We start from the raw sequence: 23,660 nt of genomic DNA on the forward strand, positions 1-23,660 counted from the left end.
CAGATACTTTCATATCACATCAGTTACAGATCATTTGAAATATCATTTATAGTTATTTCCACTGTTATTAGACTTCATATTGGTCTTGTCATTTAGTGTGTTAATAAAAAAGCACATATATTATCATAGTACATATTTGTTAAAAAATTTTGTTTAGTAACTGCGTTTAAATATAATTGGTTTTCTTTGCAAGCCTATGCATTTTTAAAGATTTAAAAACCATTCTGAGAAGGGCATAACAGGCTTCCCCAAGCCCCCAAAAGGGTCCACGACATAAAAAGACTGAGCTCCTGTAAAGAGCTGGGAAGTGGGCCATTTATTTAATAAATGATTCACTGTTTGGGCACAAAGTTTTAAATAATTTCTTTACACTATCACCAAAACTTGTGCATGTTAAGAGGCAGGGAAAGCCTTAATGGAAATATCTCATTCATTCGTGCGTCCCTTAAAGATTATTTGGGCACCTACTGTGCATCAAGCCCTGTGAATGGCACGGGAGGCGGGACAGACCAGAAACTCTGCTTTCACAGAGCTGACCTCGCAAAGGGTCAAGGCAACCATACGACAATCATCACACATATAATTAGGTAACACAAGGGTGACAGGGCCTGGGGTGGGTGCTCTGGGAATTCCCTGACTGCTCAGCTGAGGTCTGAAGGACAGGTAGGCATTAAATGGGCAAACAAGGTGTGGAAAGTGAGCTGAAGTTGACTTACACAGGCTCATAAGAGCCGACTGATAGATCTGAAGGGATTTTGTGATCCAGTTGTTAAACACAGCCATTATTAAAAATTAAGCTATAAAACTGACAATTAAATTATATTTAAAACAGAAAAGAAATACCTCTAGCACTGCTCCAGACGTCGTAACTGGTGGGGCCTAGTGTATTCCTACATCACTCGACAATGGCGGTGGTCAATGCTACTCATTTCAAATGTCCTCTTTCCACTCAGAGCTCTCTGGAACCCCTACAACTCCCATCACCTCCTATTTCTCTCCCCTGCTTGCTTTACTTTCCTCCGTAATTTTTATCACCCTCTGCCCTACTATATAACTGGATTATTCATCTCCTGTCTTTACCATTCTAAGGTTGAACTCCATGACGGCAAGGAGTTTTTTTTCTGTTTCCTTCGCTGCCAGGTCTCTAGTCCTGTAACTGTCCTGGCATATAGGAAGCCTAAATAAATATTTTTTGGACGCATGAATGCTGGGATTTGAACACTTGTTACGAGCTGACTGATAATTTTAAGAGTCTGTTTCCTTAATCCCCATCCCTTCCTGGCTAGACCAGGGTCAGCACTCTGCCCTGCTGCATACTCCATTCTGACTCACAGGCTCCACCGCCATCTGAATCCACTTGACGGTTGGGCGCCTTCCCCACGGAGCTCATTTTTTAATACCAGAGAAACTCTTAAAGTCAAGACTCTGTAATCTATGACTTGAACTTGAATCCTAACTCTTCTTATGCAGGAAACTAAAGATACAGATCCAAAAGGCTTTACAGAATTTTAAGGAAAAAAAGAGAAAAATCAGAAATGCAACGAAGTGGCTCCTAACGATCCCTTCCACTGCTCCCGGACGTTAGGAGTGCCCCTCCTTAGCCAGACGCGCAGTAGTCACACGTGCAGTCCTAGAGCTGCCTGCCGGAGCTCAAACTCTGGCTGTGCCATTGGCTTTGCAACCTCGGGGAGTGAATTAATCTCCACCAGCCTCAGTTTGCTCATCTAACGGAATAATAGTATCACAGTTCAACCACTCCAAGAAGCCACCGAAAGGTAACACCATGAACCAGTAAGAAAGAAAAAGTTGTTACTAATTATAAAATAACCCACTGACTCTAAGACTTACAGGGACTTTAGAAATGTTTTAAGTAGAGTTGCTGCATAAAATACAGGATGTCCAGTTAAATTTGAATTTCAGATAAAAAATGAATAATGTTTTAGGATCAGTGTATCTCTTTTGGGGCATACTACTTGGGACATCTCTATATGAAAACATTATTCATTGTTTATCCAGATTTCAAATTTAATTGGGGTCCTGAATTTTATTTGCTAACTCTGGTAATTCTAGTTATAAATGGTCAAAAACATATGTCCTAGACTCTAAAATATGGTAGTGCACATCGCGTTGGGAGGTGTGGGTCGAATGGATTAACAGATCAGCACCTTAGATCAGCGCCTGGCACACAGCAGGCCCCCACGAAACGTGAGGTGGTGTTGTATGTAAGATAAGTTCGTACCAGTTCACCAGCCTGGAGCTCCTGGAGAACCCACCATTCCATCCCCAGGCCTTGGCTCAGAACTTCTCACCCTGAAAGAGTCCAATTTATATATTCAATCAAGAGAGACTCCTTTTTCTTTCTCAATGAATGGAAAAATACCCCTTTAAAAAAATGCAATGAATGGAGAGCTTCAACTTTGTTTTTCACCCCTTTTCTGTACTGGTTCCCCCATGGTCTCAGTCCTTTGAATGCCCCCAGGGTGGGAGGTGGGGGGGAGACTGTTCCAAATCTTTTCCGAAGTCTGGAAAGAGAATACTTTTAGATAAGCCCCTGCAGTGAGCTCCTCTTCTCAATGGTGCCTCCACCCCTCCAGGAGCCTTCCAGCATCTACCTTTGAGACCTCAGGTGTCTGCGGCCAATTACATTTTTTTTTTTTTTTTTGGACATGTTGGGTCTTTGTTGCTCCACGTGGGCTTTCTCTAGCTGCGGCAAGCAGGGGCTACTCTTCATTGCGCGAGCTTCTCATTGCAGTGGCTTCTCTTCTTGCAGAGCACGGGCTCTAGGCAGGCGGGCTTCAGTAGCTGTGGCACACAGGCTCAGTAGTTGTGGCTCACGGGCTCTAGAGCGCAGGCTCAGTAGTTGTGGCACATGGGCTTAGTTGCTCTGCGCCACGTGGGATCTTCCCGGACCAGGGCTCCAACCCGTGTCCCCTGCGTTGGCAGGCGGACTCTTAACCACTGCGCCACCAGGGAAGCCCCCCAATTACATTTCTGTCCTACTCATGAAACTGCTTAATTAGCCTAACTGCAGGGCTGCAGCAACAGGCTGCCTGGGAAGGGGTATTAACCTTGTATTTCCCTTGCACAATGCAGGCTCCCAGGGTCCCCTGTGGCCCCTTTCACCAAGTTCCCTTGCAGTGGCCAGAACACACTACAGTTTGCTCGGAGTCTGTTTCAAAACAACAACAATAATGTAAAAATAATAGTAATATGTACTCATGGTCAAAAATTTTAAACAGAAGTGTAAAGTGAGACCTCAAAGTGATCTGAACACTCATCACCTGCATTCCAGCTCCACTTCCTGGAAGTAAAAATTGCGCATAGTTTCTAATGTACATAGGAATGTCCTACACTCAAATTACATATATATATATATCAGTCTGTAAGCATATGTGCATATTTGGGATGTCTTTACATTTTTGATACATAGTACCAAACTGGAAGATACAGTCTTTCTTCTGTTGATGTTTAGTTTTTCTAAATAATAATGAACGGTATCAGCTGAACACTATGTACATGCATTGCATGTTTTATATACGCGTATATAAAAATATATACATATATTGCATATATTCACCTATAAATGTCCCATTTATTTTGCACAAATGGAATTGTACAATATATGCGCACAGGTGACCTGCTTCGCTGGCTGTCTTTAATGTCTACACTTTAGAGCCAACAGTTCTTTCTGTGCCTTTTTTTTTTGGCCACACCCCCTCCGCACGTGGGATCTTAACCACTGCACCACCAGGGAAGTCTCCGGCCGTTCTTTCTTATAAGGCTGCATGATGTTCAATAGGAGGGACATGCCACAATTTATTTAATGAGCCTCCTATTATGAAGCACTTAGGTTGCTTTCAGATTTGTGCTACACACACACACACACACACACACACACACACACAACATGCAAAGAAGCAAATGAAACAGGGAAACATCCTTGAGCTGGTGGTGGTGGTGATGGTGGTGGTGCAGCTTCAAAGTAGCCCTGTTGGCCGGACCAATCGGAAGGCAGCAGGCAGTGGGACCCTTTGCTGACCCTTTAGTTTCGGGATCCTGGGATGCCCCAGATGGTTCCAGGGAGAGGCCAAGGCAGCCTGGGTGGTGGATTGATGGGCCTGAGGAAGCAGCTGTTGACCATCTGGTATGGAAACCCTCCTGTATTTTAACGTCAATATGCTTCTCCTGGTCTTCCTTGTTGGCTATCGTCCCTGTTTGAATATATCCACAGATTTCTAACCCTGGAACTCCTAGGTCAAATGGTACGAACACTTCATCTCAATTACGCTATTATCAAAATGTTCTTTGGAATCTTTTTTGGGGGGGGAATTAAAAAATAATATTACTAGATGATATTTATAAGAACTAGGCACCCACTAAGTACTTTATACATCTGATAGCCTGCAATCCTCCCAAGAACGCTGTGGGGCTGGTATTTTCACCACCCCCATTTTACAGGTGGGAAAACTGAGACTCAGGCTGACTTGAGTCACATAACAAGTCAGAGGTGGTGCTGGGATTCAAACCTATTTCCATAGGGCCCTGCAGCAGCTGCTTGACTTTCTATCAGTAAATCCTAATGAGACGTGAAGAGAATGAGAGGGATGCCCACAATTCCCCCGAGGGGGTCACGAGCTCATGCACATATACGCACACATACGCATCCAGGTGACAAAGAGACAAAAGAACAAGACAGGTGTCAGGTTCCTATCAACAGCAATTTGTGGTGTTACGAGAGGAACTCCCAACAAGTGGCTGCACGGACTTGACTTTTCCAAGCCTCAGGTTCTTCATCAGGAAATGGGAACCATAACCCAATCCAGCGGAGCTGCTGAAGGGAACTGAGTTAACCCACATGAATGCCTGTGGCCTCGCAGTTACTCATAGGTCTGTGTGTGAGTCCAAGGGCCCCTTCGAACTTTCGAGAACATAGCTCTGTGATATCAGAACCAAAGGGGGAAGACTGTCCTTTAAGGGCTGACCATTCCTCCCAACAATGTCCTAGCCCTGCTCCTAAGTACACTAAAAATAAAAAATTTCCCCAATTCTATAAATGTCTGATTTACCATATGAAAATCGGAAAATATGATTAAGTTTTAAAAGACAAAAATAAAAATCACCTGCAGGGCTTCCCTGGTGGCGCAGTGGTCGAGAGTCCGCCTGCCAATGCAGGGGACACGGGTTCGTGCCCCAGTCCGGGAAGATCCCACATGCCGCGGAGCGGCTGGGCCCGTGAGCCATGGCCGCTGAGCCTGCGCGTCCGGAGCCTGTACTCCGCAACGGGCGAGGCGACAACCGTGAGAGGTCCGTGTAGCACACACACACACCAAAAAATCACCTGCAATGCAGTCTACTGCTAACATTTGGCATTTATGTTTATATACATTTATATTCACATACTTTAAACTGACCCCAAATATTCCATCACAACGTACTATGCCTCCCTCCAGTCTGGTCTTTGCACTGTGGCCTGTGTGGCTTTTCTGGGACACAACGGGGACCACTTCATGCCTTGGATGGAACCCTTTCAGTGGCTCTCACTGCTCTCGCTGTTCACGCTCTTTCACTGAAATATAAAGTCCGCACGTTCTGGAGGGTTTCTTTTCCCGCTGTCTTCTCTCTATATTCCCTTTCTCCCAGACTCAGTGTTTCTGCTTGTCACTGAAGAGCTGAGCCCACTTTTCCTGTTGAACCCAGTGATACAAGGGAAATCCAGTTTCACCTTCTTTGGGAATCCTTCCCAGCTCCCTTCCTGGGGGTCTGCCCCTGCTCCAACCCTCGTCGTCCCAGTGATCCCTGATCACACTTCATTGTTCTGCCTGGTTATCTGTCCCCATCACAGTCTATGAAGGCAGCCAGCCATGTTTTGTGAACCAAACTATATCCCCAATGTCTAGCATGAGTGCTTGGCACTGATGTCCTCATTATGCACTTAGCAAAGTGATTAGCAAACCCGGGAAGCTTTCACTTAATACAGCAGGACAGACTGAGGGCAGCATGTGTATGTCTTCATACTCCATGAGAAGGGGTGAGGTGGAGCAGTAAAGGAGAGACCCCCAGGTTATCTCTGACACCGGCTTTAGACACTCTCCCAAGAGTCACGCAATGCCCAGCCTTACTGTGACTCACTCCCAGCATCGTGAGTGCTGGCTCCACCCCTGGAGTTCATGCCAAAAAAGATCTAAGGACACAGGAATATTACTGATTAATGCTGCACTGCCCTCCCCATAAGGTACCCAGATCCTACAAGTGTTTCACCCAGTTGCTGGTGCACAGAAACCACAGTTTCAACCACATTGCTCTGCACACAGGTTTCTTCTTAAGTTCTCACCACTACTTTTAGCTTAACAGGTGTGCACACAGGTGTCTGTTTTATTTTTCGAATATACGATGCGCCGTGGGACACTGACATCGGCACCAACGGACTCAGTAGGCAGAGACCATCAAGAAAGCTGTGCGTGTGAGAGTGTGTGGGTGAGAGTGAGCAAAGGCATTCAAAGTGGTTGAGCGGATGTGTGTTCACCTCCAAAAGAGGGGACGAAGCCCCGAGACAAACCTGGTTTGGGAAAAGCTCCTCGGCATCTCCCGTGGGTGTCAGGGTGTTCTCGTGTTTGAACATGGGAGTGAGCAAATGTGTTTGGAGGGACTGAAAAGGTAGAAAGAAGAGGCCGTATCAGAGCTGAGCTCTGGAAAATAAGGACCGTATCGTTCTCACCACCCAGAGTTAACCGGCAATAGCATGGTGGTGTACTTTCTTTAGAATTGTTCTGTGTGTGTGCGTGCGTGTGTGCGCGCGTGCGTGCGCGCCATACCATGTTGTACACACCACTTTCCCCACGGTTTAGTCAAGGCCATTATGAGCATCTTTTCATGCCACTAAACATACTTTTATACCTTAGTTCTGAGGGCTATCGAATATTCTATTTTCTATTTCATGACGGGACGGTATTATTCCCTCATTGTGAAATATTTAGGCTTCTAACGGCAAGGCCCATTAACAACTCCTGGGAAATAAAAACGGAATCTGGGTAATAAAATAAAGTCTAACCTTTTTTTTCCTTTTTCCTTTGTCTAGTTTCACTGGCTGGCAGGAGACCTCGTGCAGACGTCTTGCACCTGGAACTTCAGGTTTCCTACCGTGAAATGGCTGCTCAGGAGCCTTCAGTGGGGCTGCGCATGCGTAAACACTGCACACGGCACAGCACTTCAAGATGGCGGCGGCGGGCCGTGTGCAGCGGCTGCGCAGGGCGCTTGGATCCAGAGCATCGCCAGCCATACTGCTACGCTCATCCCGCGAGAACTCCGCCCCCTCCCCGCTGACACTGTAAAGCAGTCCTGCGCACCGCCCGTTGGGAGAGCGTGTGCTGTGGAGCGAAGAGCCGGGCTGTTGTATCTTTTGTCAAAGAACGAAGCTTTCCTTTACTTCTGAAGCCACCTCGGTCTCCTTCAATTGGCTCCAAGGACGCCAGGCCGGAGGACGCTTCTTCGCGCCCCGCTCCAAAGGTGGGTAACAGGTTATTTTCTATTTGTCACTGTACTACAGTGCAGTTTGGCATTTAAAAATATCTGTTTATCAAATGGAATGGCGTTGGGGAAAGGCTTAGTGAATATTCAAGTTTTTAAATTTTTGCTATTTTCATTGTCCTCGACTCATCCGGGTGTGTTACTCTCTTGGCCCCGACCACATGGGAAGTGTTCTGAGGGCAAAGACTGATCCTCCTTCCGCCCTTGAGGTCTCCAGACCCCAGCACAACACAGAGCATGTGGTGGAAGCCCAGGAGGAGGGGTCAAGTGTGACTTGGTCACTGATGGGCAGCAGCTGACCACTGCAGAGACTTGAACACATACGTCACAGTTCGTAGTTTTTTTTAATTAAGAAGTAGATCATTGAGAGAATTTTCTGTTATGCATAGGTACATTTTAAAATGTGTATATATCGTAAACGTACAGCTCAATGGAATTTCACCCACTGAACAACAGGTCTGTGTGAACAGCCACCAGATAGAGACATAGAATATTCCAGCACCCCAGAAACTCTTCTCGTACCCGCCTTACGCTCCATGCATTAGTTTGTTTTGCTTTGCTTTGTGGTGGTTGTAGGTGCCTTTCTTCCCCCTTTTCTTTTTCAGATTCAATCTTAGCCGATGGAATCTTGTCTGTAGCCTTGGGAGAGCAAGCCCTCATTGTCTGTTGCTCTGGGCCCGTAAGGGGGGCTGTTGATGGAAATGCAGAAAGACAGCATTTTAATAACAAAAAATTAAGGCATTTAGAAGAGCTGATGAGATACAGTTGGAGGCTATGAACATTTACAAGAATATCGTCCTACTAACCTCTTAGTACAGACCTCCACGGGAGAAAATTTATACTCGGCATTATCTGGTCCTGTTTTTAGTAGTCAATCATACATTCATTTCATCTTCATTCATTCCATCCAGCAAATATTTTGATTGATTGCCTGCTACAGGTCTTAGACCAATTGTGTGTGCTGGAGAGAGCAGGAATCAGAATCAATAAAGCCCCTGCCCTCAGGGACAGACAAATAAGCAAAGCATACTGCATGTCAAATGGGTGTGGTGCTGCCTAGAGGGGACAGGGAACACCAGCAAGTGGCCCTGTTTTCTGCAGGCAGTCAGAGGAGGATCTCCTACGAGGAAAGCCTTTAGAAGAGCCATACATGGGAAAAGCATTCCAGGAAGAGGCCCCAGCAAGGGCAAAGGCTCCGAGCCTCGCTCGGGCTACCCGGCATATCTGAGGACTGGGAATGAGACCCAAATGGTTGGAGCCAGAGGGCCAAGAGGAGGAGACTGGACGTGAGGTTAGGTTGTTTTCTTCTTTTGTTTTTGTGTTTTGTATTGGGTCTGTTTTACGGCTGGGATTTCTCCTTCTACGGGGCAGGGAGGGGGTGGGAAATATGACATCAGGATGTGTTAGGTATGCCTTAAATGTGAAAGCACAAAGAGGAGTGACTGTGCTTCATTTTGGGAGGCATAAGTATATTTCACCAGGTGCGTGGAGAAGCACAGTGTGGAGGGCCCCCTAGGGATCGTTGTTGTTTACTCTGGGGAAATGGGAAGCCATGGGAGGGTTGGGAGCCTAAGATGTACGTGACCTAGACTAAAGATCACTCTGACTGCTATTGAGATATTTATAGGGGGCAAGAACGGAGTCAGGAAAACAAGTTTGGAGGCTAGTCCAACACTCCAGAGGAGAGAAGATTTTTTTCTCTCAGTTACTATTGTTTAACAAACCACCCCAAAATTTGTGGCTTAAAACATCAATAGTTTATTATTTCTCATGGTTCTGTGGGCTGCCTGGGCAGTTCTTTTGCTTCACAAGTATCAGCTGGGTCCTATTTTCCTCCATCTTTGCAGGCCTAGTTTTTTGTGTGTGTGTTTTTTGTTTTTTTTTTTTAATGTTTGCCCATATGTATTTGACCTTGTTGGCTGTGGGGTGTTTTTATGTTTCCATGAATATTTCCAAGCTTTGTTCTGGAATGCAGTTAAAGGACCTGGAAATGGTTTGATTCTTTCAGGTCTCGCTTTTAAGATTTGTTTGGCAGGATCAAAGCAGCGTTTAGCGTCCGAGGCTAATTATTCTCTGCTACTGAGGCAAGACACTGTTCTGCCCATTGCCCAGGAATTGTGAGGTTGTCCAGCTGGGCTGTGTGAGCTCCAGTGTGGTTTGCTCGAATCCAGGGTGGTTGTCTCTGAAGCCTCGAAGTTCCTTCTGTGTGTGCTGATCCATAGTCAGCTGAAGACCTCACGTGGGTCCTTTGCCTGTCTCTGGAGTTCTCTCTCTCCACCCCACTCCTCTCTCTGGTACCCTGCCCTCTGAACTCAGCTGCCTCAGTCTCCCCAGCCTCTCAGCTCCATCTCTTCAGCTCAGAGTCCATCTTGCTTCTCCTGGGTTCTCCCTCCCCAAACATATTGACTTTGAGATGCCTCTTAACCATCCCACTGGAGATTCCTTGAAATGTTTTCTGGAAGAATCCCTCCTGACACCCCAGACTCCTCGTGTTCAAGGTGAGTCAAAGACTCAGGTGCACCTCCTATGCAACGTAACATTGCCTGTCAAGTGATTGCCTTGACATTTGGAATCTGACTCTCGACTCAGTCTGGCAGCTGTAACTCCTTAAATTATTTCAGGTACCAGGTCTTTGATTTGGTTGATGAGCCTCAAAACTTTAGCTTTGTTTCTTCCCTGATCAGGTAAAGGAAAACAATACATTGGTGATTCTGGTTATCCCTTATTTTAAATATACACAGAAGAGACTTTGCTTTTGACTAATGGGCTGCAGTGCTCTTTGTTAGTAGCAGCTAAAGTCCTGGCATTGGGGAATGACGTAGTCTTAAAAATATTAGAAAGTAAGGTATTCTTATAATAATATCACTCTCACTCGTCAGCTTCTGTATTAGCCAAGACTCTTGCTGGCAAGTCGTGGAAGTCCACCTCAAATTAGCTTAAGCAAAAGTCCTAGAAGAAATCCCCTTACATAAGTGGAATTTACAGGCTCCTATAGCTCAAAAGCTTAAGAGGTGGGAAGGCAGAGCCTGATTCAAACAGTCTTCAGACCCCTCTCCCTCTCTGTCTCTCTCCCTCTTAGTTCTCAATCTGGTGGGACCAAGTTTTTGTTGGCCTTAAGGTTTTGACCTGAGAGAGAAATAGAGAACACTCTTCCCAATATCTCCGGCAAAAGTCCCGTGGGCAAGGGGATCCCAGTTGGCCAGGCTTGGGTCCCCTGTCGGTCCTTGGTGCAGGGTCGGGAGGAGGTCAGGCCCACAGGGTGATAGGACCAGAGCAGCACTGATCTTCTGGGCCCTAGAATTCTTTGCTGTGGGGGCCGACCTGTGCATCCTAAGACATGTAACCGCACCCCTGGCCTCTACCCACTAGATGCCAGTATTAACCTCCCTCCACCCACCGTGACCAGGAAAATAACTCCAGATATTGCCACATGTCCCCTGCTGGGCAGAATCACCCCCGTTGAGAACCAGTTCTATGGAGTGAGAGTAGTTTTCTATGGGAAGAGATGCCGGCTGGGAAAATAGGCCTGTGACCTATTCCAGTGTGTTTTCTGAGAACAGAAGGAGGTGGACCAATTGTTGGGATCTGTTAATGTACAATGAACCACTGACGGGTACAGTTTAGTTCAGTGCTTTAATTCTTACAAAATAATTTTGTGACAGGGCACATAAAAATTGGGGGATACCTATGAACGTGTTCGAGATGTTATAAGTGTTATAGCAGGACCAGAAAATTCTCTGGTGTCATGATAAAAACCAGAAACTAAGACTGAAATACCAAGGTCAGTTTTTTGTTTGTTTGTTTTTCTTTTGGGCTGTGCTGTGCAACTTTCAGGATCTTAGTTCCCTGACCAGGGATTGAACCTGGATCCCCACGAGTGGAAGAACGGAGTCCTAACCACTGGACAGCCAGGGAATTCCCATACCAAGGTCTATTTTGGCTCAATCTTGTACTAGGTGCATGATCTTTCTTAAATTATTTAATCTCCTTTAATCCTCGACTTTCTTCAATATACAAAATGATTAATGATGTCAGACAAAACAATAATATATGTGAAAGTCCTGGGTAAACTTTAAACGGCATTCAAATTGGAGGTATTTAAACTTTTCAATTAATTGAACATGGACGCTACTTCGGTGACTTCTGAGTTTTTAGAATAGTGCGTTCAGGTGTGTTTGGGTTGTTTATTCTGTGACTGTGGAGCATGGTATTCTGTTTCTTATTCTCTCCCTTTTTCCTTCTCTCCACTTTTTGGTTAACATAGAGATGTCAATGTTATAAGAAAGAAGATGGTTATTTTTACTTTCTAGTATGTTCCAAGAGGCAAAAGAATTGCTCACCTGAGAATTATCAGTCTCTTCTGTTCCTGCTGTTTAAAAAAAAAAAATAAGAAAAAAAACATTTCCAGTTTATCTAGCTAACTGGTGGGTGAGAGTCGTAGGAATGATCCTGTCCTCAGGAAGGCAGACATTGTGTTCCAACAGCGCATGGTATATAAGTTTTCAGCTTTCTGGCTCTGTTCCACCTTGGTAATAACCCACCCGGTTAATTCAGTGGGATTTAAGCTTCTGGTCTTTGTCTGAACAAATCAGAGATTGCCAGAAAACATTTGAACAAATCGTGGAACCCAGTCATATTCAAGCATAGAATATATCCCAGAAACAAACAAATGACCTAATCCCATGTCAGATGCAGGGGCTAAATGATTTGTCTCCTAAAAGAGTCTTATAGTCAGTGTTTACTTCCCAAGTGAAAGAGAAAATTTGCTTCTTGATCTAAACCAGTTGTAGGAACATTCTCAGAGTGTCACCTTTTGGAGCAAATGTTGTTTGACTTTTGGATTAGATTCGTGATTTTTTACGCAAGACTGTCTTTAGAGTTTTGGGTTAAGAACGCTGTGTTTTCCTTTTCTGTTTGTAGAGACAGGCTTTCCTGGGTGACATCTCTTGTTGTTCTCACTATTAGTGGATCGTTTTTCATATTCTTGTTTCAAATCTAACAATTGCTGAAATGAACACATACATTTCTCAACCAGTGAAATATCTCCTAAAAGGTACTTTCTTCTCAGCAGGAGGCTTTGGTAACTTCCTGAGAAATTCAGCATTCTTTAAGTCAGAGACTACACTAATAATCACAATTTACATATGAACATATAAACTACAGGAAATCAGAGAGGGAGAAGAAAATTTTATTATGTACTTGGCTAGGAGTCTTTGAATGTTTATAGTCTGGGAACGGATACTGCGAAAGTCTTTCTGGGATTGACATATATACACTAATATGTATAAAGTGGATAACTAATAAAAACCTGCTGTATAAAAAAATTAATTAAAAAAAAAAGTCTTTTCTGTTGTTAGGGAGGGCCCACGTTCCCACCCCACACCCCCACCCCACACCCCCAATCCTCAGCCTTGGCTTTGGAGTCAAAACAGCACTCTTCTTACACTTGATAGTGTTAGGGGAGATGTTTTTTTTCCCCTTGGCATATTTCTACAGCTGGAAACTAGGGAAGCAAGGAGGCTGATGAATCGCTTTCTAGCTAAGCACATTAATACCATTCTCTTGGCATCTTCCAACAGTTTGTTTTATTTTGTCGTAAGGACCTATTTCCTTTCTAATGAAATTTTGGTACGACCTTCTTGTGTGAATGCTTCTTTCTGGGCCCTTTGGGGTTTCCTTTACCAGTATTGGTATTTCCACCAGAGTGCTAATATCTGTGGACTGCTGCAGGCACTTGAATCGTGTGTGAGTTAGAGATGAGAGGTATGCAAGCGTGTGGGGTGGGGGAAAGGAGGAGTCAACCTCTGCTCTAACGAATATGTCCTCAAATACATGTAGCTCTCCGTTCATGGTATATGATGACTTGGTCATTCCAGCTGCTGTTAAGTTTTTTTTTTAATTTTTATTTATTTATTTATTTTATTTTTGGCTGTGTTGGGTCTTCGTTTCTGTGCAAGGGCTTTCTCTAGTTGTGGCGAGCGGGGGCCACTCTTCATCGCAGTGCGTGGGCCTCTCACTGTCGAGGCCTCTCGTTGCGGAGCACAAGCTCCAGATGCGCAGGCTCAGTAGTTGTGGCTCACGGGCCTAGTTGCTCCGCGGCATGTGGGACCTTCCCAGACCAGGGCTCGAACCCGTGTCCCCTGCATTGGCAGGCAGAGTCTCAACCACTGCGCCACCAGGGAAGCCCTGCTGTTAAGTTTTGAAGGGCCAGTCAACAGAAATAATAATCCAAATCATTCTTCTTCTTCAAGGGTGTCTGAGAACTCTGGCCACAGCCTAGTTTTTAAAAACATAACATATTAGTGATTAGGACAAAATTCTTTCCCAGAGCTCTTCTAGATAATGCCTCCCTAAATGATGGCTCAGATGTATGAGTCAGTCTCAGGAGCTGACCATTAAGCCACTGGCCAAGCTTCTATTTTTAAGAATTGCTAGGAAAAACTGGAAGCAATTTTAGAAAATAAAGGAAATACTCTTTGTCCTTTCTTTTTTTTTTTTTCCTTGTGGGGAATGAGAAGAGACAGAGTCTTTGATTCATGTACAGCCAAGATCTAGGAATAAAACAAATACAGTAGAACCCTTTCCTAAGTGGTAGGCACAGTTCTAATTCCCACAATTTAGAGATCTGTTGTACATCAAGGTTTTAGTGTATGGGGCTTGTTGTCAGCCACACAGTATGATCTGTGATACACCTAGGGTTCCCTGAATATGAAAGCAAAACTTTGCAATAATTTATTTTATTGGATTTGAACCCACTAAACACAGCTCTTGAGTTGTGTACACAGTCTCATTGTTCTAATAGTAAACATTGTGTCCATTGTCAAGTTTAATTAAAATGCAGTGAACCTGTGGCAACTGTGGACAATGGAATCCATGAACTGATAAATAGCTCTGAGATTGTACACACCTGACAGTTTTAAGGGCTTCCTGATGATCAAAGTTCAAGCACATTTAATAGTTTCAGCAGTTGCACTGCTTCAATTTGTGTTTATTTTCATTTCCCCTGGGCAGAACTCTCTAATCTGGGCTTAACTTTTCATACCGTACTTTTGAGAGGGGCTTAAATTACCCTATTCTCGTAATAGCAATACTCTTAATGTGGAAGACTTTAAAAGTGTCTCTGCCCACTTAAAACAGAATTTCCACTACTGTGCATTTATTCTGTAGATACAGGAAACCCAATTATTGCTTGGAATCGAACTAGGCCCTTGAGGAACGTGAAACTCTCATTTTCTTCTCCGCCCCCTACCCATCATCAGACATGGGTTTTATTTTATCAGAATTAAATAAAAATGGATGATGTGAGTGCAGATAGCTACAGGGAAGGGAAAATCTATTTCTAAGATCTTTACTACTTGTGCCTGAATAAGATTGTTCTCTGATTATTTGCTGGCTGTTTGTAAGAGAAAATCATTATTCCTGGCTCCTAAGTCTGGAAGTCATTCATACAAGGAGGCACAAAATATTTCAACCGTTTTTATTCCCTCAGTTTTCCTATGAGTATTCATTCAATATTTTGGCTGATAATACAGTGAAAGAACAGGCTCTAGGCAGTTTTTCTAGAAATCAAGATTTATCTACTTCTTTGGATAATCAAATATTCCTTGCTCAGAATGTTCTTCCAAGAACAACCTTTATGAAATAGAGCCCTCACCTCCCATCTCTCTCCATTTTCTTGCCCTGCTTTACTTTTCTTCAAAGCATTCATCAATACAGGTTATTTATTAACACCCGTATTTATCTGCTAGCTTATAAACCTCTAGAACAGCGCCACCCAACAGAAATGCAGTGCAAGCCACAGAGGACATTAAAAACGTCTAGGAAACACATTCTAAAGGTGAAAAGAAATAGGTGAAATTAATTATGATAGTGTTACCGACCCAGGCCCTTAGACTCTTTAATCAATAGAAATTGATAAGAGGCCAGATGGGAATTCCAGGCAGACCTTTATTGGGGCTCGGGCTACAGCACGAGGGAGTGAGAACAAGAAACAGGTGCTTCTGCACTCTCCCTGAGAGGAGCTGCTTAGGTCCTTAAATGGGGTAATGACGGAGGGGGCGGGTCTGTGGGGTGGGTGGGTGGCTAGCTTAGGTGGTCTGCCCACCCACTCAGTGGTGCTGCATGCAGGGATCATACACAATCCCCTGTTTTTGCTCCCAGCACCGCAGAAATGGCAGTTGGTTTGTGGCCTTTTTGTATCCTGTTGTTCATAATTGCCCCAAATGCCCATTCTTGCAGTTATTTCAGTCCCTTATAGTTTCTTTGTATTCTGTTGCCCAGAGAGATGTTAGCCCAAGTGCAAGCACTCTGGTAGAGGGTCCCAGGTCCCAGCCTATCTCAACAGTATGTTTTAGTAAACTTAATACATCCATAATGTTATCACTTCAGCATCAAATCAGTGTAAAATGATTGCTAATGTGATTTCATTTTCATTTTTTGGACTAAGTCTTCAGAATCTGGTGTCTATTTTATACTCCCAGCACCTCTTAATCCCAACTGGCCACCTTTCAAGGGCCACATGTGACTTGTGGCTGCCATGTTGGACAGCATGGCTCTAGGATGTAATCTCCACATGGTTAGTGGCTTTGCTTTGTTCACTAGAGAAAATAAATACTAAGCACATTCTAAGTGCATAGTAAATAGTCAGTGAAATAGCAAATGAATATTAAAATTATAATGACCACACTGTTTAGCCAAAGGTCTGTGTGTTACATGTCATCTAGCATGCTGCAATGCCTCTAGTTTTCTCTTCTTCCTAACATTTCCCTCTTGCCTACTACTCTAAGAATATCAAAATGTAAGAAAGTCACTGTGATCATTTATTCTGCCATTGACCTACTTTTGCTGGGAAAAGCCAAAGGCTATATCCTGTGGTGACTCTTCCGCCCTCCCACCCCTCAGAACGGACCCATTCGAATCTTGTTTCTGCTGTTGCCCCTCCTCTTAGTTCTGTGCTCCCTCCCTTTGATCAGTTCTCAAGCTCCCTAATCAGCAGTGGCTCATATCATTTTTTAAAAGATCATATATCCCTTAATATTTGGGCAACACCTCCTTCCCTTCTCTTCCTCCTGTCAAATCCAGTAAATAAAGAATGCATTTGGCACCTTCCTTGTGCCAGATACCATGGAAGTAGGCACTGCACATACACCTCAGGGCAGTGTAGACACTGGCCCTGCTTTTGAAGCACTTTCAGTCCAGTGGCTGAGAAAGACAAACAGACAGTCATTACAGTGACGACACAGGAGAGTGTCATGGCAAAGGCACAGGCTCTGGGAAGAACAGGGTTCAGACCTTGGCACTGCCACTTACTAAGTATATGGGCTTGAGCTGATCACAGTATATCTCTATGCCTTAGTTTTCTCATCTGTAAAATGGAGCTAATAAAAGTATTACCACATAGTGTTGTTGTAAGGATTAAATTGTAGGCAGGTCGGGTGGGGTGGGGAGAAAAAAAATTATCTGCAGGCAGACCTTGTTTTTTTTACACTTTGCTTTATTGTGCTTCACAGATACTGCGTTTTTTACAAATTGAAGGTTTGGGGCAACCCTGTGTCGAGCAAGTCTGTTGTTGCCATTTTTCTAACGGCATTGGCTCACTTCCTGTCTCTGCGTCACATTTTGGTGGTCCTTGCACTATTTTTTTTTAATATAGATTTATTTTTATTTTGGGCGGCATTGGGTCTTCATTGCTGCGCACAGGCTTTCTCTAGTTTCGGCGAGCGGGAGCTACTGTTCGTTGCGGTGCGAGGGCTTCTCATTGCGGTGGCTTCTGTTGTTGTGGAGCACGGGCTCTAGGCACGCGGGCTTCAGTAGCTGTGGCTCGCGGACTCCAGAGTGCGTGCTCAGTAGCTGTGGCGCATGGGCTTAGCTGCTCCACGGCATGTGAGATCTTCCCGGACCGGGTCTTGAACCCGTGTCCCCTGCATTGGCAGGCAGATTCTTAACCACTGCGCCACCAGGGAAGCCTTCCTTGCACTATTTCAAACTTTTTTATTATTATGCTTGTTACAATGATCTGTGACCAGTGATCTTTGACGTTACTACTAAGACTTGTTGAAGACTCAGATGATGGTTGGCATTTTTTTTAGCAATGACGTATTTTTATTTTATCTTTTAGGTATTTTTAAATTAGGGTATATGCATTGGTTTTTTAGACATAATGCTATTGCATGCTTAACAGTGTAAGCATAACTTTTACACGCGCTGGGAAACCAAAAAATTCACATGACTCACTTATTGCCATATTTGTTTTATTCCAGCGATCTGGAACTGAGTTGGCAATATTTCCAAGGTGCCTGTGTATATCACCATTATACTCTTGTAAAGAGATGACCTTGGATCATTGCCAACTGTGGTTAAGAGACATGCATATCTAATATATTACACTTACCAGAAGAGTGTCTGGCATTAACATATTTCTAAGTGTTAGATATTTTTATTATTATCCATATTGGAAGAAGATGGCCCTTTGGGAGAATTCAGGGGGCACAGCAGCCCAGATAGTGAAGGGTCAGGTGACATTTCCTGGAGGAAACCCCATCACCAGTGAAGCCTGATGAGTTTAAGGGGGAAGAACAACATTTATAAAGACCTGGAAGCAAGAGCTCTTACGGCAGTTTGAGGAACTGAAAAAAGTTAAAACTGCCTAAAACGCAAGCCCAAAGGCCTCTGGGGACCAGGTAGAACATATGAAACTGTTGATATTCGACACTTTTCAAACTATAAAAATGGAGGTTATTTATGATTTAGCCTAATAGTATGGCTAATGTGAGCTGTGTAAAAAAAAAAAAAAAAAAAACCAAAACAAGAGCGAGCTCCTTAATACACCGTGTGTCATGGGACATTGGGTCTCACTGGGACACTGGGTCTCACCAGGACACCTGCTGCCCTTCGGCTGGGAGGGCTTGTGGGGAAGAGAAGACCTGGGCCCAGGTGGCCTGGGTGCATGGCCGGCTGCAGGTGCCCTGTGGGACTGAATATACTCGGCGGTGCCCATTTTAAAAGTCCAAAGGGTGAATTTTATAGGTTTTTTTGATTTTTAAAATGTTAGCTCAGATTTTGGGGAGTGGGGCACAGGAGGGACCAAAGCGTTTGTCAGCCAGACATGGCTGCTTTACTAGTTGCTAATCTGCAGCCTGACTGTAGACCTGGGGGCTGGGGGGTGGGGGCAGGAATGAGGCTGGACTTATGAGTGCAAGATATTTTTTTTTAGGAGTGAGATACTGAATATATTCCCCACTTTCTCTGGCCCTGCCTGCTGCCATCACTGTTCAAAGTCATTTCCTTCTGAAGCCCTCCAGTGTCTTCCCACCACACTTAGAATCACATTCAGAGTCTACACCCCAGTTTATAACTCCACCCGATCTGCCCCGGCCACCTCCCAACCCTGCATGGTGTTCCCTACTACACTTAATTTTTTTATTCCTGAAACCCACCAAGCCCATTTTGCCCTCGGGGCTTTTGCACGAGCTATTCTGTCTGCTTGAAATACTTGTCTTTCAGATAGTCCTAAGTCTGGCTCTTTTTCATTCAGGGGTTGGCTCAAATGTCACATCCTCAGAGAGGCGGTGTTGGAGGTCTCCAAAACCACTTCTGGATTTAAGGATTTGCTAAGAGGACTCCAGGAAGCAGCATGGCCATGATTTTTACAGAGAAAGGACACAAAGGAAAATGGGCAGTCAGTGAATATCCAGTGGATGGATGGATGGAGGACTTTACCTGTCCTGTTGCTCAAGGGCAATGCTTGCTCCCCCATCTGTACTGTCCTAAGACTTCTCTTTCAGGCTTTTCCCTTTGGCCTGTAGATACCAACATGTGTACCCGACATGTGTGCCCAGCTGAGAGGCTGATTTCGTGAGTGAGAACAGTTGGATTTTATCCCATCCCTGACCAGACTTCAACTTTGCAGACTGCAGTGTTTTCGGTTTATCTCGTAGCTGTGTCCTAGCATCCCCCTGCCCCTCAGCCTCCCTCTCCTCCCTCATCCCTTTGATCAATGGCATTATCCTTCTCTGGCTGAACTGTTTACACACACACACACACACACACACACACACACACACACACGCAGGCATACATAGCTGAATACATTGTTGCTATTATTATTTTGAACAAGCTGCATCTGTTAGATCAATAAAGAATAAGAAAAATAAAGGTTTTTATTCCACCTTCACTTTTTCCTTCTCTGATGCTCTTCTTTATGTAGATCCGAGTTTCTGGTTTTTTTTCCTTCTCTCTAAAGAACTTCTTTTAATATGTCTTAGAAGGTTGGTCTGCTGGCAGCAGATCTTCTCAGTTTTTCTTGGTCTCAGAACATCTTCATTTCTCCTTCACTTTTGAGGGATAATTTGCCTGGAACAGAATTCTCAGTCGGTCAGTTTTTTTCTCTCTCAACGCTTTAAGTATTTCCCTCCACTCCTTTTGTGTGTTGGTTTCTGGCAAGTCAGGTGTCATTATCTTTGCCCACCAGTAAGGCAATTTCCCTTTCCTTCATGAGTTTTTCCTTTATTTTTGATTTTCTGCCATTTAAATATGATATGCCTAGATGTAGTTATACGATATGAAGAAATAAGATATAGCCTAGACATAGGCATTTATCCTGCCTGATGTCTCTGAGCTTCCTGGATCTGTGGTTTAGTGTCTGACATTCATTTAAGGGAAATTCCCAGTTATTAGTGCTTCAAATATTCTGTTGCTTGCTTTCTTCTCCTTCTGGTATTCCCCTTATACATATGTTATACCTTTTGTGGTTCTCCCACAGCCCTTGGAAATTCCATTCTGTTTTTTTCTTTTTTCAGTCTTCATTGTCTATGCTTCTTGGCTTATGAGGATTCTATTGATACATTGTCAAGCTCAAAGATGCTTTCCTCAGCTGTGTCCAGTCTACTAGTAAACCAATTAAAGACAGTATTTCTGTTACAGTGCTTTTTATCTCTAGCATTTCCTTTTCATTCTTTCTTAGAATTTCTCTGACTCTCTGCTTACATTGCCCATCTGCTTCTACATGCTGTCTACCCAGTAGAGTCCTTAGCATCTTAATCATAGTTGTTTTAAATTTCCAGTCTGAGAATTCCAACATCCTTGCCACATCTGAGTCTGGTTCTGATGCTTGCTCTCTCTCCAAACTGTTTTTTGCTCTTTGGTATGCCTTATAATTTTTTGCTGATAGCCTGACATGATGTACCCAGTAACAGGAACTGCTGTAGGTTTTTAGTAAGGTGGTGATGAGGTGGGAGGGGAGGGGAAGCGTTTCGTAGTCCTGTGTTTAGCTCTCAGTCTTTTAGCGAGACTGTGCCTCTGGACTGTGAACCCCCCGATGCTTCTCAGTTCATCTTCCTCACCCCCTAAGGTGGGACAGGTGGCTAGAGTGGGCTGAAGCCGGGTATTTCCCTTCCTCCACGTGGAGAGCTATAGGGGCCTGGAGTTAGGTATTTTCCGTCTCCTAAATCAGTTAAGTTCTTATAAAATCCCAGCAGGTGAAGTCCTGGTTAAGTAGTATCTCCTGAGGGCAGACCTTGTTAAGAGGTACAGAGTGGTCTGGCCTATTTCAGAATGCTTCCTTTTCCCCTCCCCTGCTGGAAGAATGAGGGGACTTTTCTCTGATATTCACTGTGAGTACCTGGTCCAGTAAAACAGTGTGGGGAACCCCCCCCATGACTGGGTACCCCTGGAGTTTTTGACTCTCAGATCTGTCCACAGCAGCCTCCAGCAATTCATCAATTTCAATACCAGTCTCCCTATGCTGGCACTGGCTCCCGCCAAGGTTGATGGTCCAATAAGTGGTGATTTTCTGTATTCAACTGTCTGTCTTCCCGGTTTGGGGGCAGTGGTTTGCCCTGTGACCTCATTTCTTTTACTGATCTAAGAAGAGCTGTTAATTGTTTTCAGTTTGTTCAGCTTTTTGCCTGTTTCTATGATGGAGAGGTGACTTCTAAGCTTCTTACATGATGGACTAGAAACCGGAAGTCTGCCCACCAGTTTTAAGAACCAAAGAAGTGACAGATTGAGAATGTCAGGTTTTTTTTCGGGGCGGGGGGGATTCATTGGGTTAGAAATGGAAATTTTAGGCTTCTGTTGGAAGTTTCAAAGGTGCCTGAAAGAGAAAGTTTTGACCGATATTCTGGCCACGTGCAGGAAATGGTGATATTGCAAAGCACATGAGTCCAGGGACCAGCGAAAGGGGAGCTTGAAATCTGCTTCTCTCAACACCCTGTTGTGTGCCCCAGGTCAGTCACTTCCCTTTTCTGAGATTCCTTATCTAAAACTGGGTGTTGGGACATTTACCGGAAGCTTTCGAAGGGATTAGAGGTAACTTGTATAAAGTACATAGTAGAAGGTATATTCCCAGTTATTTTGTACATAATAGAATAGAAACATTATAGATCATTATAGACATAAAGTTTTTTCTTCCTTTTACTATGGAAAAAAAAAACCTGAATGTTCACTTAGCTCTCCAAGGACACAGGAAGAGATTCAAGGTTAACACAGTGCAAACCAAGCTAGAGAATGGTATGTGGAAAAGCGAATTTGAGCAACGTAGAAAACACAATTCATTATTCAGATCTGTCCGAAGGTTCTGGGCACATGTGGCAAAGTGTAAGATGGTGAACTTTTCCCCTCGCAGCCTTTGTCTTCACTGGGAAGTTTCTCCCTTGAGGGAGTCACTTTATGATATAGTAATTGAGTAGGAAGAGAGAAATCTCTTGCTAAAAGAAGTAAGTGACTGGGTAGCAAATCAGTTATCAGAAGCATCACTAAAAAAAAAAAAGTCTGTACTAAGCACCAGGGTATTCTTTTGTGGCTGGGAGAGTAAACTTATATAAAGCACAAAGGTACCCCCTCCCACTTTGAAAAATCTCCAACTTCTGTTTCCTCTCCACTTTGAGGGAAGTGATACACTAAAATTAAGCGGTGGCTTCTCATCGTGGTTAGAAGCCTACACTTGGAGCCAGTCTGTCCTGGGTTTGCAGCCGGGCTGGCCACCGCATGTCCTCATGGAACCTGGGTTGAATTAACCGACTTCTCTAAGCCTCCATTTCTCACCTGTAAAATGGCAGTTGTTGCAAAAATGAAATTTTGATAATCCCTGAAAAGAACTTAGCTCAGTGCTTGTGAAGGTTAGTCATCATGATTTCTAGAAAAGGGCGGCTTCGGGACGTTTTCACACTCGAAATCCTCTGCAGACAGTGACTCCGAAAGACTTTTGAAATTAAAGGAACAATTCAGAACAGGTTTTAAAAGTTGGGAAAAGATGGCAGTGGGGACGATCAGGAGTAATCTTGCCTGTCATCTGGAAGAGAAGCCAACATCCTCCTGTGGTTTTGCTTTCCTAGAATCACTTCTGCTTCTAGCCTGGAAGTGGACAAGGATGGAGAGAGATTGGAGATGAGCAAAATGAAAGCAAAGCAAAGTGTTCCATCTTCAAGAAGGGTCCCCAGAGTTATGCAGCTTCCCAGTTCTGGGTGGAACCCAGAAACTATTGCCTCTGAGCAGAGGGCTGGATGAGTCAATGCATGTGAAGCCCTTAACCACAGTGTCGGGCACCAGGTAAGCCCCGTTTCATACTGTGCTGCTGGGTTTGCTCCCCCTGACACCCACGTTCCCAAGGGGCGCAGAGCTGCCCTCCAGGGGATCACACTGTTTCTCGATTTCTCAAAAATCATACTCTTTATAGATAAAGCACAGAAATATACACAGTGCATGAACAGATATATAGTGTATATGTGGTATTAACATATCATGGGGTAATTACAAAAAACAGTCTAAAAATATTCCTTGTGGGGGGCTGCAAATGAGAAACATGTTAAATAACACTGGCTAACCCTGATATAATGGGCTGGGGGGGACGTGGACGGGGCAGGTACCCAATATAAGACTAAAAATGGCGGGACCTTAGATGGCAGGAAGGTGGGGGGGGTGGGAGGAGGGATTTCATGTGTGCAGGAAGCACGTTAAAGTGAGACAGTTCCCCTGAGTGAGCAACATCCTCCTCCTCGCTGCTGCTCCTACTTCCTAGTTGGGAAGGCAGTATTGTGTAAGGAGGAGAGAAGGAACGTCTTGGGAATTCTGGCTCTGCCATTCATTTGCTGTGTGGTCTTGGGCAAACCACTGACCTCTCTGAGCCACATCTATAATGT

Source organism: Phocoena phocoena, chromosome 15, assembly GCF_963924675.1.
Source record: "Phocoena phocoena chromosome 15, mPhoPho1.1, whole genome shotgun sequence".
In the NCBI taxonomy this organism is placed as follows: domain Eukaryota; kingdom Metazoa; phylum Chordata; class Mammalia; order Artiodactyla; family Phocoenidae; genus Phocoena; species Phocoena phocoena.